The sequence below is a fragment of the Alligator mississippiensis genome, chromosome 14 (genome assembly GCF_030867095.1).
Source record: "Alligator mississippiensis isolate rAllMis1 chromosome 14, rAllMis1, whole genome shotgun sequence".
Lineage (NCBI taxonomy): Eukaryota > Metazoa > Chordata > Crocodylia > Alligatoridae > Alligator > Alligator mississippiensis.
The window spans coordinates 11,056,467-11,068,578 of NC_081837.1; the positions used below are offsets into that span (position 1 = coordinate 11,056,467).

At 41.9% G+C, this 12,112-nt stretch overlaps 1 protein-coding gene across 2 annotated transcripts in view; it reads right to left on the reverse strand.

Moving 5' to 3' along the window:
* The window catches only part of GALNT17 (polypeptide N-acetylgalactosaminyltransferase 17), a 362,022-nt gene that overhangs the window by 290,100 nt on the left and 59,810 nt on the right, over positions 1-12,112 (reverse strand). The window lies entirely within an intron of this gene.

Genomic DNA, 12,112 nt, shown 5'->3' on the forward strand with positions numbered 1-12,112 from the left:
AGGGCCATAGTATTTACTCATCAGAAATCTGGTGGGAGGTGCACACCATCCATTTTAAAGCAGGGGAAGGCAAAGTGGAAGGAGTAGGTTGATTTAATTCAATCTATTCCTAGTCTGAAGGCTCTCTCTTCTCTGTCAGCTAATCGCGCATCCCTCACTGACAGAAATGACAGAGACGCTAGATAGCATCAGGAGCACAGCATGCAATTGTTCAAATACAGCATGGGATCTTCACCCCAGTTCACACTTTGCTTTAATTTAATAGTCCACGTAGGGGCTCTTGTTACATCATTACCACATTATTTTTAGATAATTGTCACTGTAATGTCAGGATACGGGTCAATAGCCATTAGATTTATTGCCAAAACTAGCAAGGGATGTGTCAATAAGATGTAAAGAAGTTGACAACTTCTTGAGAAAACCTGCCAACAGGGATTTGGGGCTATAAAACATGGCTGCCAGCACTGACAAAACTGTTTAGGAAAAATAATATTGCACAGCTAGGATACATTGCTAAAGTTATATCACCACAGCCAACTTGTAGTGGAGTTGGATGAGGATACAGTTTGAACAGCCCTTTCCTTAAAGACATTTTACCTGGCCAAAGGGAATCTAATATAATGTGGGAGCCTTTCTCTTCCAGGATCCTGGGTTCAGATCTTTAAAAATGGAAGTATCATGAGTTTGGTGATCTCATTGTGCATATAGAAAGATCACAAGACCTGTACAGTTTGGACAGTCCTCTTAGGCTCTCACTTTTATTACTCCTATACTTTTTTTTTTTAATTCTTATTATTTTTTTTACTTTTCTCTCTTAACACAAAGGACCCAATATTTCTTGATTCTGAATTGTCCTCACCTATCCTTTACTCTTGATTTCAGAAGAAACTGACACCACTCAGAACTTACATGATCCTTAGAAACATAGAAAATAAGGGTTAGAAGGGATCTCAGGAGGTCACATCTAGTCCAACCCCCTGCTCAAAGCAGGACCAGCCACAACTAGATCATCCCAGCTAAGACTTTATCTAGCTGGGCCTTAAAACCTTCAAGGATGGAGCTTCCACCACCTCTCTGGGTAACCTGTTCCAGTGTTTTACTACCCTCCTAGTGAGAAAATTTGTCCTAATATCTAACCTAAACTTCCCTTGCTGCAACTTGAGACCATTGCTCCTTGTTTTGTCATCTGCCACCACTGAGAACAGTCCAGCTCCATCCTCTTTGTAACCCCGCTTCAGGTACTTGAAGGCTGCTATTAAATCCCCCCCAAGTCTTCTCTTCTCCAGACTAAATAAGCCCAGTTTCTACAGCGTCTCATAAGTCAAGTGCCCTAGCCCCCTCACCATTGTTGTTGCCCTCCACTGGACTCTCTCCAATTTGTCCACATCCTTTCTGTAGTGGGGGGCCAGAAACTGAACACAATACTCCAGATGTGGCCTTGCCAGCGCCGAATAGGGGGGGGAGAATCACTTTCCTTGACCTGCTGGCAATGCTCCTACCAATGCAGTCCAGTATGCTGTTAGCCTTTTTGATAACAAAGGCACACTGCTGACTCATATTCAGCTTATCGTTCACTGTGACCCCCAGGTCCTTTTCTGCAGAGCTGTTGCCCAGCCAGTCAGCCCCCAGCCTGTATTGGTGCATGAGATTGTTCTGTCCTAAGTGCAGGACTTTACACTTGTCCTTGTTGAACCTCATGAGATTTCTTTTGGTTCAATCCTCCAATTTGTCTAAGTCACTCTGAGTCCTAGCCCTACCCTCTCCAGTGCATCTACTACTCTTCCCAGGTTGGTGTCATCTGCAGACTTGCTGAGGGTGCATGCTATGCCATCTTCCAGGTCACTGATGAAGATCTTGAACAAAACCAGCTCCAGGACCTGGGGCACACCACTTGATACCAGCTGCCAACTAGACATCAAGCCTTTGATTACTACCCCCTGAGCCCAATGATCCACCCAGTTTTCTATCCACCTTACAGTCCATTCATCCAGCCCCTACTTCCTTAGCTTGCCTGCAAGAAAGTTGTGGGAGACCATATCAAAAGCCTTGCTAAAACCAAGGTACACCACATCCACTGGTCTCTCCACACCCACAGAGCTAGTCATCTCATCATAGGAGGCAATCAGGTTGGTCAGGCATGACTTGCCCTTGCTGAATCCATGCTAACTGTTCATAACCCTTGGTCCTTACCGTACCTCTTCCTTATTGTCCAGTTTGATGTGACTTCTCAATATACAGAGAAGTAATATACACAGTACAAGAAAACCTGTTAAGTAATTAAGAATATCTGTTTTAAATTTCTTTTATGTCCCACCCTTGGTGTGGTCCCCCTGCAACAAATTCAAATGTACTGCGGTCCCACTAAAGTAGACTCCACGGCGGCCTCTACAAGCGCTTGTTCACATGCAAAATTAGACTGCTCCAGCATTACCTCACTGTCACATATATTAAGCCCCTGCACATTTTAAAATGGTGACGGGGGCGCTTTATCTAAACCTCATTGAACGAGGTTTAGATAAAGCATCTGTGACTATCTTTAAACACATGGGGACTTAATACACATGAGGACGAGCCGTTTTAGTTACAGTGCCTGTCCAGGAACTGTTCTAATTAAAATGCCCTCCTCCCTGAACATGTGTATAGGCAGCCCAAGAGATGCGAGCTGTATTTCCACTTCTGCCAAGGATCCACTGGGCAACTTCGGGCATTTCCTGTCCATGACTCTGTTCCTGCTCCCACCCTTTGTCTCTTTGGTCCATTCCTGAAGACATGGACTGTCTCTTACTCTATACTTGGCCAGCACCCGCTATAATGGAGCACTCATCTTGGTCAGGGCTTCTAAATAATCCTGTTATGCAAGTAATGATCACTGGCTTTTGTTTCAAACCTTGGCAAAATTTTTAACCCATCTAGGAGACTTGGCAGCCTAAGTGCTATTTTCAAAAATGACTTGGGTCCCTAAGTTGCTTTGGTGGTACAAGACATTTTACCATTTATCTATACATCTGCTTTTTACTCAGAGACCTGTGCATTAATATGCCAGAGTAAAATATCAATGTTCTCCCTGTGCCCTAGTCACTGCTGCAACATCTCACGATCTAAGTGGTGTCTGCATGATGAATGTGTTAGAAGCTTATTATAGTATTCATTGCCAATGCCGGTGTATATTCAGATGACGATGCCAAACAATTATTGAAAATAAAAATTATCTATCCGTTCTTAGTCAGCACGGTTGTAAACTAAATGTCACAATAACTTCCAAACTGACAGGCAGTTCCCAGATGATTCTCAGAAACCTAGTCTCTTAACTCCATTATTCCTTTAAGAAGCATTTATTTTAATCATGCTGCAATGGGTATCAGACTCACTTTAGATTGTCCCAATAAGAATAATTTACTTTAACGACAACAACTCTCGTTTTGCCTCAAGGGATTAGCAAAGTCTATAAAATCCATTATCCTGCCATTAAAAACTGAGGATGAGATTTCCAAAGATGCCTAAGGGATCTGGATGCAAAATTTCCATTCATTTTACTGGGAATCTGGCATTCAAATACATTAAGCATGGAGGAAAATCTCACTGTTTATCACCAAATTCCTCCATAGTTCTGCATGAGATACTGTAGTCATTGTCTATTAAGCCTGGGAGCGAATGGAGAAGCAAATTCAAGATACCTCAGATACAAGTGCATGATAGCCATTGGTGAACACTAACTATTTAGCAGCATTAACCATGTCATGAATAATACCATTAAACTCTTTTCATACAATTTTCCTTACTTAAGCCTCTCACCCAACAAAATTATGCTCGAAGTAGTTATTTTGACTTCAGTCATGTGAGTAAAATTCTTTCTGGAATGGACCCCTGCTCCTTTCAAGCATCATTTCCCATTCCTAGCTCTTTGCTTTTATCTGTTTATCTTAATCAAAGAATCTCTCCAAATTTTCGTTATACATAACCTACCCATTACATGAAAAGCTTCATGTAACTGCAGTCTGAGAGCACTACACAGTTTCATTTCAGTTAATGGCTGATGGATCTGCTTTTAATATCCTTTCATTTATGTATATCACTTTAATATTCAGAAGTTAGCTAATGTGTATAATGTACTCTGAAGGGAAGAGCTATAAGTGCTAAGCATTATCAGCCTTGGTAACATGATAGGTAATCCACATTTCTTTGAAGTGTTTTAAGTGTGTTAAGTGCCACTTTAAAAAGGGGAAAAGTTATTTACATAAGACAATGTAAAAGGACACATTTCAAAACGTGCTTCCAATTTGCTTTTGTTATGAGTTTTAACGTGCAAATTGTGCAAGCAGATAGCTAAGGAACGTGCGTGTGCATCTTTTGCAAACATTAATTCAGAGTGCAGCGTGTGCAACTAAACCTGGAGATGAAAATGTAAAGAATGCTTTAAAAATTACCCTACAATATTGAACGGGAAAGTAATCTGAGGTTCTAATCGGATTTTTAGCAACTGTAACATCCATTTACCATACTGTCTCATATACCAAACACCTCCAAATAAGGCATACACCTTGTTTCTAGAAGGCAGCACGCAGGAAGAAAAGATTTTTCCAGTCACCACGGGAGTGGGGGTGGGAATGGGGGCGTGACTGAGAGATGGGTTACACCATCTTGGAAACAGAGTGCCCAGGAAGCGTGGCATCTCAGGAGACCATCTGGGTGAAGCAGCAAGAACTTCCTGACGTAGCAGGACAGCAACAAGGCTAAGCCCTACAGGGTTAACACAGGCTTCTGCCCAATCTTTTTGTTGGGACCAGAAAAGTAGCAGCCACTTTGGGAGCCACTAGAGCACCATGCCTGCTACTCCTAGTCTTCCCTGAATCTATTCTGGTGAGGATAAATCAGCTTCCTTGCTTAAGATATCCATCCCAAATTTAAAAGGCTCGTTCGGGGGGAAAGGGTGCATACGGTATGCAAGTAAATACTTCCTTCTGAAAAAAGTAGTCAGATTCACAAAAAAATTACACTCTTCTGTTTAGCCACATTTCACTTTCAGATTGCCCTTTGCTACTGCAATCTCGTTATTGCTGGAGATTCTGATACTGAAAGGAGATTCTTGCTATTCAAGCTAGCAGGGTCTCAAAAACAACTTCTATTCCTATTAGACCTTGTAATGCATCTATTTTGGTTTTTACTAATTACAATTTAAATGCTGAACCTAAAAATGAAGCTGGCTTTGTCCCTTCAAAGCATTTTTTCCCAGTATTTTTCTGAGGCTTCATCTTGGTGCACAGAACGTTTATACCAACACACACATTTTTCACTCTATTCACCAAGGAGCTCTGCTCCTAATGACTTCAATGCACTATCCAGCTTACTGGATTGAGCCATTTGTATACAATGGCTAAGGAGCGCTAGACAGTTTGCGGCTTTACACTGATAGCCGTTGGACTGGTTAGTAATAATGAAGACAGACTCTAATGCTGTAAGCTTCAGGGATGTCAGATCAGGATCCAAACTCAGTGTCTGTCTGCCTGCTTACATAGTCCTCATTGCTACAGTAGCTGGGTGCTCTACAACCATGAACAAATTTTGTCCTTACAGCACCCCTGTGAGGTAATGAAGTGTTAGCCTCATTTTATACATGGGGAACTGAGGCACAGGGTAGATTAAGCTTCTGACCCCAGTCACTCGGGGATCCAGGCTGAGTCAGGAGTCAACCTTGGTTCCCCAAGTCCCAGATCAGCGGTTTATCCACAAGCCCCTACACTGCTTCCTACACTCAAATTCACATCAACATTTAATTAGCAAACTGTTTGAATATCGATATAACAGCCTTGACTATAGACCTCGAAACAAAAAATTTCCATTTATGCAAGCAGGATGCGACAGGAAGAGCAAAAGCAAAGAAAGCAGTATAAAATCAACTTCTGGGGTCATCATCCCTTCTTCATACCACACTGGAGCCCTAAATACACTTGTACAGGCAAAAGTCCTGGTGCTCTGCCCATTCAGAGAAACCATTTATGAAGCCCTATGCTTCTGACCAGCTTCTTGATGCCTTGGCAGCTGACAGGAGGGCAGCATGCTTCCCCATGGGAGGATCAGGTTTGTGTTCAACCTCTCAAGACGACTTGCACCTCAGGCAGGTAGAAACTGAGAGCAAGCACCAAGGTGACCCTCTCTGTCTCTGCGGAGAAAAGGCAAATGCTGCATTGCTGTGGAATATTTCCCTTCCTACCACCCAGCACAGAAGCAAGCACAGCCTCCAGAAGAACAGGCAAGCAAGAAAGGGAGTACAATCAAGACTACTACAGTGGTGGATGAGGAAAAAACCACCCTGAATATACCTTTCAAAGCCAGTCCCTGCCTTATGGAAGGGATGGCAGCTTCTTGTTATATTAAAGTGGCCAACCTCACCAAACACACGCACAAAAAATAATCAGTCTAATAATAAGCAAAATGTTTGTGATCTAATCACTTTACAAAATAAGCTGGGGTTTTATCAGATAGTAGGATTCATTCTCAATGCCAGTCCAATTTGAAAATATCTGGCCTGGTCTCCCAGCTATAGGGGAACCCTAGGCCTATACGCATTACTGTCGTTATATCAAGATAGATACCTACATGACAATCATAATATCAAAGCCCCTCGCAATCATTAGCATGAATCTTTGTATCTTTTGCATTTTATCCCCTTTGTACGGGACAGAATTACGGATGGAAGGGACCTCAGGAGTCATCAAATTCAAGCCCCTGCATGAATGCAGGACAGACTACTCCTAAATCATGCCTGTCGAATACTTATGCAGCCCCTTCTTGAAAACCTCCAATGAAGGAGATTTTATAACTTCCCTGGAGAGCTTGTTCCATTGCCCTACTCTTCTGACAGTAAGGAAGGGTTTTTTTCTGAGCTTTAATCTAAAACTGCTGCAGTTTAAGCCCACTGCTTTGTGTCATGTCCTCCCAGGTAGAGAGAACAGCTGTTCTCCTCTCCGTGGCAGATTTTCAAATATTTGAAAACTGCTATGATGTCTCCTCTTAATCTCCTCTTCTCCAAACTAAACATATCTGATTCTCTCCACTTTCCTTCATACGGTTTGCCTTCTAACCCCTTTATCATCTTTGTCGCCCATCTTTGGATCCTCTCCAGTTTCTTTATGTCCTTCCTAAAACATGGAATGGTGCACAGTACTCCAGCTGAGACCTAATCAGTGCCGAGTAGAGTTGTACTATTGCCTCCCAAGTCTTGCATGCAATACTCCTGCTAAACTGCATTTGGGTTTTTTTGTGACTCTCACATTGCCGACTCATGTTGAGTCTGATCCACTAAAACAACCAGATTCTTCTCATCAGTGTTACTGCCTAGCCATTATTCTCTCATTCTGTACTTGTACACTTGGTTTTTCTTCTCTAGGGGTAACAATTTATATTAGTCTTCACTGAATTTCTTTTTGTGGTCTACAGACCAGATTTCCATTTTATCCAGATCATTTTGAATTCTAGTCCTATCCTCCAAAGCATTTGCAACACTGCCAGCTTCTGTGTCAAATGCCAACTTGATCAAGGTGCTCAGCTCTAGCATCCAAATCATTAACAAAAGTGTTAAATAGCATCACACCCAGCTGGTGGAAGTCCACTCAAACCTCCTGCTGTTCTGACATTGAGCCACTTATACTTGTTCTTTGCTTGGGGTTGTTCAGCCCATTATGAATCCACCCAGCAGTAACTCTATTATAAGCATGCCACATGGGACAGTACCAGAAGCCTTACTAGTCCATACTATTTCCATATCATCCACTAAACTTGTTTCCTTATCACATAAGGATATTAAGTGGACTCAGCATGGTTCGTCCTTAACAAGCCCATGCTGGATCTGGTGAAGGAGGTAGGGATGGATTAAACATGTTTTACAGAGCATATAAATGACTTGCCCAAGGTTGCACAGAAAATATATAGCTGAGCTAGAAACTGAATGATAATTACTTATCCATTAGACCTTTAATCCTCACCTAAGTATGTTCCCAGGAACTGGAGAAGTAGTTTTCCTGAGGCCAATGAGCGGTCAGCGGTGCCCAGGACACCAAAGCGGTAGTTGGGCTTGCCTGGTTACATGCACACATGTACAAATGTGCACAGTCTTTTTCTGAATATGGGTCTGCAACGCGCAGTTATCATGCACGATGAACTGCAACAAAATCCGCAGCTCCTCAGACCAGTGGGGGCCAACCTTTTGGGAAAGCATGCCACAAATTAGTCCCTCACCTTCCCTGAGTGCCACTCCGATCCCCTTTCTCGGCCTGACCTGCCGCTCTGCTTTTTCCTTCCTGCAGTGTGCCCCCTGCCCAATCTACCACTTTGCTTTCTACTTCTGGCCCTTTCTGCCACTGTGCTGCCTATCCCCTCCTCAATCTGCTGTGTGCCACACAGAGGCCTCCTGTGCCACTTGTGCCAGGTTGGGTACTCCTGCCTTAGATCATGCCCAGCATTCAGCTGCTATAGAGGGAGATGACGAGAGACATTAAGTTTGGACGAGAAGATAAAAAGAAAACTTACAAACATTAATTGAAATAGAAGCCACAAGAACCTTCTCCAGCAGTATTCACAGCCTTTCATTAGCTTTCTTGAATTATTTGCAGCATAAGAAAAACTGTATTCACAAAAAAATGATATCACCAAAATTACAAGTTTCCAAAATACTTGTACAAATGTATATATTCACACACAAAAAAAAAACCAAACAAAAACAAATCAGGCCAAAAGAGATGGCATGGGCACCCAGGAAATCCTCTGTCAGCCATCCAGTTAGGGAGCAGGGCAAAAGAAATGTTCTGTACAATGCAGCAAACAGAGGGAAGAGAAAATTAGATAGAGTGATACTTACAGCAAGTAGCTCATGACAAGCCGCAGGCTGAAATATACTTGTATAAACTATTTACCTAATAGTTCTGAGCCAACAAATTTATAAAGATCTAAGTATCTTTTGTGGATTTATGAGCAACAAAAAAGGAGGGAATTAATCAAATATACTGCTTACTGTGAACAGTTACCAATCCTTAATGTAATACAATACACACACCAAGCATTCATCTGACAGGCAGTCTGGAAAATGCCAGCCTTCCAAGGGCTAAATTATAAATTGTTGTGTACGGAGCCTAACAAGAAACAGCAACCCCAGCTTACACCAGCCAGAAACTACTCTGAGCCCATCAAGGTGCATCATCCAGAAAAGAAAGCTAAGCAGGTTCTAAGTGATTCATCAGTCAGTACAGCTGCAACTATTTTAAGCTGCACTTTATATTTCCAGAAACCTGAATGGCCTTATCTTCTTCCTATCTGTCTGAACAGGCCATTTAAGATGGGAGATCAGGTTCATGTCTGGGATAGCATTTCAAACCTTGCCTGAAGAGCACATATGGAGAGGTTTGGGGGCTATGTGGCTAGTTACAAAATGTCATTACGAATAAAATATTGATTCTGTAGCACAGTGCAGTTATCAGCCATCAGCAAAGAATCCCACTGATTTTAACGGCCAATGTTCACCCAGAAAGTTTCCAGTGAAAGAGGGGGAATGCAATGAAGTGTGTGGCTGGAATTCCTAATATGGTTTATACCAAAAAAACTGGCAATAACGGGAAGCACAGCCAACGCTTGGCAGATAAGCGCAGCACATAAGAAGAATTTAGGCTTAACTTATGCTTTGGGCAAACATTTCCTGCTTCTTTCCATGGGGCTGAACTACAAGGTGTCCTCTGAAAGCACCAGGATACCGTATTCTACTATCCCGAATACTTAGCGCAACCTATAACTTCTAGACCACAAATAATTTTTACAATAAAATGTTAAAACATACCATGAGAGAAGAATTTTACTGGCTGATGAATTTTGCAAGGAGAAGCCCTAAATGCATGGTTTGGGATCAGCTCGCTAGTTGTCACTAACATGCATTATTTTTATGATACATACTTAAAAATCACAAGCAAAGTCATACAGGTGCCTGCATGTGTGAAGCAGGTGCTAAGATTTCAGCCTCGTAATTCTCCCTCAAGTGACTGGAGTAAAGATGAACTCCAGTTTTGGACATTAGGAAAAATCATTTTTGAGAAGATGTTTTATCTTCTATTACATCCCGAGACGTAAAGATCACCTGAAGCCATGTCGCTACTGCTTGAATTTGCACAAGATTTGCACTGATGGATGTTGGTTCTTATTTCTTTTTATCATTTTTGTTCACCTCAGGTCTTGCCTTACTGATGCATAAAGCTTATGTACCCCAGGGGACAACCTGTGTACGCACATTAAAAAATTAAATATCCTGTGGACCAAAAATATACTTGACCTTAAGTTATACAATGAACATATTTGAGCCTATTTTTTTTTCCAGGCAGACTCATTAGTACTGCTACAAATTATACTTGTATGGAAAGGCCATAGAGAGAAATAGCTACCTTTATGAGCACGGCTTAGAGTCTCCCCCCTAGGAAAGCACTTGTGGTTTGGGTGAACACTGATTCTATCCCATTTCATAGTACTTACGTATTTGGTAGCATTTCCTAGCACTACTACAAGGTAGTGGATGTGTATGTTATACTATAATGCAAATGCCAGCATGCTGAGAGTTCACTACAGATGGTGGCACACTCAAGAGCGTCTACCATGTCTACCTTTCACGCTAAATTTTCATCTCGGGTACTTCCACTTGCCATAGTGGAATCAGCCACAGGTTCCTCAGGGTTGACTATCTTATCTCTGAGACCAACTAATGTCAGCTTTCACTTGCTCCTCAGTCATGGAGTTCAGTGACAGAGCATGTGGGCACAAAGTGCTTCACACAGTGGGGCTCTTAGCTCTGGCTAGAGGCTTTAGGTAACACCACACTGTACATGAAGATGGTGGTAATGAGGGAGACCATCTTTCTGACTCTGCTGATGAGAACATTATGCTCTGGAGATATCAAGGGTGATAGCTGATATGTGTGTCCTAACAAATATCACTGCAGACATTATTCTTATTTTCAGAAGTGCCTAAGTTCTCCTTTCTGAAAACCCTCAGACTTTGTAACTCAACAACATCCTGCAGGGATTTCACAGGTTCATTATATGGAACAGTTTTTACAAAGTATTTCCCATTTACTTGTTTCAACATCATTTCAATTGCTTCTGTCAGATGACTCGGGGTTTAGATTTGACATAAGCCACCTTTGCTGGTGGGATAACGCGTGAAAGTGTGGAGCAGCACTGTAAAATAACCCACTCTTGATTAGCTTAGTGCCTCTAAACTGACCCCCTCCTCTTTCCCAAGCCAAGTATTGGGCGAGATAACAACGAGGACAGAAGACAACACCAACAAACACAAGCTGCATTCCAGTACCTGTCTGACATCCGCTGGATAATGCTGCTTTCTGCAATAGTTCAGATTCAGTACACAAGCACTGATCTGCAAGGGTGCTCATTTGAGTTGTACAGAATCAAGCATGAGTTTAGTATTCAAGAATCACGGAGGGGAGCTATACAGGCAGGCGTTCCACAAAACATTAACTATGCTAATTTTGCCAAACTGAAAGCTGTAGTCTTTTATGCCCATAGATACAGGCAGCTATAAATGGGACTCTTGATTGAGATCACGTTCCTACTTGTGAATCTATAGGGAGCACTTAAAAAAAATTAGCTTTTCACAGTCAGTGTTTTAATTAGATCTCTCACCTACATTTCTTACATCTCTTACAACATGTTTCTCTATCCCGCATGGCATTTTGAAAACTCCCTTTCTACGTCTCAGAACTACTGGACCTGGTGAGATTTTAATAGAAATCTCTGCACTGTGCTATAAAGAGAAACATTACTAGAGGTTTTAATTAGCAGCTGTCAAGGCTGAGCCATAGGAAACCTTGAATTGTTTGTTTAACTTATTGCAAAAAGCCCATTTATTGTCTGACCTACTGCACTTGAATGATGCACAAAAAAAAAAAAAAAAAACTTAAGTGATTTAAAACTTCCCCCCGCTTCCCCCCAAATAATAAACATCTGGTGGTAAAAGCCATTTTCTCAATCAATACACAGCATGCTTCTCTAACCTTAGGTTTGGCTGCTGAACTAGTTTCTCATCTCCCATGATGGGATCATTTCCTGACCCGCACAACAAAACT